Here is a 3,589-nt window from a genome sequence, read left to right as displayed (position 1 = left end):
TGAAAATCCATAGCGCTAATGCTGGGTTTTGTGTCTCTGCAAGTGGAAACCCGATACCCACAGATTTTACGCCAGCCGCCACAATGGTCATCATTATCAGCACTTACACCAGCCCCACCCTAGATATCCATCAGAAACAGGCTCCCCTGCCCTGTACTGCACAGACCTTTAGATACACGCCCACGATACTCCCAGGGTGTTTCTGTGCGCTCGCACTGTGTGCTACCCAAAACGCCCAGTTTCAAGGAAAGACCTCACTGAGTTCTGTACAACTCTGAATGGCGCTGCTATCCGTAAATCTGCATCTGTGCTGTACGCAAAAACGCGCTGTTTGTGTGCACGCACAGAGACCCTTCAACTCACAACTTTGTGAACTTAGAACTGAAATACAATTTGCAATTGTAACTTCAAGAATGTTTACTAGTTAACACACACACACACACACACACACACACACACACACACAGTGGCTGTCCTTGAGAATGAAGGTCACAAATGGTTTAAGTCCCTAGTGCAATTTCCACACATCTGTGCAGTACATAACTCCTTAGCTGTGTCTCTAATATGTAACCAGATACGGCTCATGTTTCAGTAAACAGTTCCACACAGCCAAATTACGGCTTTTACTTTGCTAAGGTTGTTAAAAGTTCAGAACATGGGGAACACTAACCTAACACACGTAAACTCGTAATATAACCTAAGTAAACTTTTACTATATAATTTATATAAAGCATAGGTTTGAACACATTCAAATCTTTTAGAGTGTAAGCTCACAAGAGCAGGGCATCTTCCCCTTATGGGGTATATTCAATTTAAGTCGGATCCATCCCGACATGTATTTGTCGGAATGGATCCGACAACCCCTATTCAATCGCATCTAAAATTCGACTTTTTGAAGTCGAATTTAGATGGGACCCAGAGGGGGGGCGAACCGCGGGGGAGCTGCCGTGAGGTCGGGCGGGTGAGTGACATCCAGCTGCAGCGCTACTGTAGCACTGATCTCCCCTGGATGCCGCCGGCTGTCCCCCCCGTCTCCCTGCAGCTCCCCCCGCGGCTCGTCGCCCCCCCCCCCCCCCTCGCCTCCTCTGGTTCCATCTCCTTCCGACATAATTTTGATGTCGAATTGAGATGGTCGAAAACGGGGCCAAAACCTGTCGGATTTGGCCCCATTTTCGACATCAACACGTGGATCGGCAGCTATTCCGCCGATCCACATGCTTTTCGACACGTCGAATGCCTCGACTTGTCGAAAAGCTTTGAATAGGTCGATTCAGGATTCGACCTTTAAAAGTCGAAAACCGCCGTCTTTTCGACAGACGGCAGTTTTCAACTGCAATTGAATATACCCCTATGTGTCTTTCCTTCTCTTACTTACACTATCTTATACTCAATACTCCCTTTGATGGCCCCAAACACTGGTTTTCTGTATATACCTTACAATTATCCAATATTTTCCTCAAACTGTAAGTGATTTTTTTTTGTTTATGTACTTTGTAATGGGCGCTGCAGATCCCTTGTGGCACAATATAAATGAAAAATAGGTGAAATGGTTGGAAGCCTAGCTCCTTAACACGGATTGTATTAAATAAGGCCTATAACGCTTCAAAATTTATAGCATGAATGAAAAAATACCTGCAAGGTGGCGGGCGAGTGGTCAGAGAAAGACACTCCAAAGACCGACTTGCAACTAGAAGTGAATAGAGCAGATTTCACATGCATTAACATTACAGATCAAATAAATACTAGCAAAAAGTGTATTTCTTATTGCTAATGGGTCGCTGCCCCCTGGTAAGGAAGGCATTCATTTAAACAGAATATAACAAACTAGAAAGAGATTTCATATAAAAATAAGATGCTTGCAGCAGTCATAATAAACAACACTACTAAAAAATGGCTTTGCCTAATTAATACATGTATGCTGAATAACATCAACATCATCTGATGACCGTTTCCATTGAAACAACTAAAGAAGCGGCAGCTCATCACTTTGTCAGCCATATTGTGCCACAAGCCAGGCCTGAGTCTTCCAGCCACGGAGTGCAGGTAGACAGTCTTTCATTTATAAGAAGTTATTCATGTAAGTTTTGGCACCAGTTATAATTAGAGATCAAATCACGATAATACAAATAGATAAATAGCTTCCAGAAAAGGGAACAGGTTAGTGCAGTCACATATCTTTCTCTACAAACTTTCACTTTCATGTTTCAAGAAAAAAAAAAAAAAAAAAAATCTTGACATACGGAAAATCCATGGTGGTCACCCTGCCCTATAGTAAGAGGGTGTGAGCAATGGTTTTCACTCATCTTTAGGGAGGAAAGTATGTAATACTGTATAAAAAAAAAAAACCCAAACACAGCGCACTTATCTGTAAGCATGCAACACAAGAAATATATTTACCAACATGTGACATAACATCATGACCTACTTTCAAACAGTAAATCGCCTATCACTTCCACTATGTACTACCTGTAGGGCACGGTATGCGCTAGCACAGCACAGTACAAGCCGGGGCTGGCACCCTATGCAAGCTCTTGCGCACATACCGGGCAGACTCCAAGCAGAACGCGCTATGGATAGCAGCACCAGCAGTGATACCGGCTCATGCCAGCCCAGAATGCACAAAGCAATGACAGGAGCACGGTATAACCCCAGGCCATGTCATGTGCCCCGACCACCGTGCCTCTGCTTATATAACTTCCCCCCATGCACAGGTCGCTCTGCCTTACCCAGCTGCCCGCCTGCCACTACCGTGCCACAGCCGCCGCTGCTGCCATAGGTGAGTGACCGGCTACAGACATACCTGGCCGGCGTGCAGTAACCTGACACGAGCACAGCCAATCAGAAAATGGGGCGTGCGTTACGTCACTTCCTAAGGAACAGCAATAACGTACGTAAGAGGCAAAGTGTGTATTCAACGTCCTGACTGTAACTCAGGTGCCATTTTCTTGGAGGCATATTCCTGTGCCACAGTGCCATTGGAAATTCAACTGAATGGCTGCAACTCCGAAAGGTCTAGTGACACATTTTAAAATAATCGGATTCGTTATCAAGCCTCACTATCACTCACACGTAATCTGTCACTGAATGATGAAATAGGCTAGTAGTGATACGATGTACACGGCAACATGGCGGCTCCCTTCCCTCATAGCGGCATCTGCCTTCTACAGACCCGCCAACAATTTACACATAAAAATCGGTACAAATTTAGATAGGGGGCGTGACCGCGGGTAAAGGGGCGTGACCACGCCCCGTTTCTTATACTTTCAATGAAGGGGGCGTGACCGCGGGTAAAGGGCTTTTCCTATACTTTCAATGAAAGTTTGTAGAGCTAAAAATCGGTACAGACCAATAAAAAAAAAAGGTACTGCACCTGCTAAAAAGGTACAGTTGGAGGGTATGCTTCTATATACAGTCTGCGCTTCATGAACGCAGCTCACTGTGTGTACGTCTCGGAGGAAATGGCGGCCTCTGGACGTAGTAATGTTAAATCTAATGGTTAGCTACTGCAGTAAGCTGTGGCGGCAGCCGTAGGGACCTGTAATGGCGCCTGCTGGGATCACGGGGCAAAGCACCACACTTCGGAGCCAGG

At 45.4% G+C, this 3,589-nt stretch overlaps 1 protein-coding gene across 7 annotated transcripts in view; it reads right to left on the bottom strand.

Annotated features, from left to right (window-relative positions):
• MFN1 (mitofusin 1) overlaps positions 1 to 3,090 on the bottom strand; it is a 165,195-nt gene extending 162,105 nt beyond the window's left edge. The window contains exons 1-2 of one of the 7 annotated variants that reach the window (XM_063916307.1): positions 3,068 to 3,088; positions 1,633 to 1,687 (exon numbers count right to left, since the gene is read on the bottom strand). The gene's annotated coding sequence lies outside the window, so the exon portion shown is untranslated. Of the gene's footprint in view, positions 1 to 1,632; positions 1,688 to 2,466; positions 2,508 to 2,726; positions 2,861 to 3,067 lie in introns of those variants that run through there. The other 6 variants (XM_063916305.1, XM_063916304.1, XM_063916306.1 and 3 more) reach the window with 6 other exon arrangements.
• Positions 3,091 to 3,589: the final 499 nt, after the last annotated feature.

The sequence above is a fragment of the Pseudophryne corroboree genome, chromosome 4 (genome assembly GCF_028390025.1).
Source record: "Pseudophryne corroboree isolate aPseCor3 chromosome 4, aPseCor3.hap2, whole genome shotgun sequence".
Lineage (NCBI taxonomy): Eukaryota > Metazoa > Chordata > Amphibia > Anura > Myobatrachidae > Pseudophryne > Pseudophryne corroboree.
Note: the sequence above shows the minus strand (reverse complement) of the source record. Positions and strands in the feature narration are given on the sequence as shown.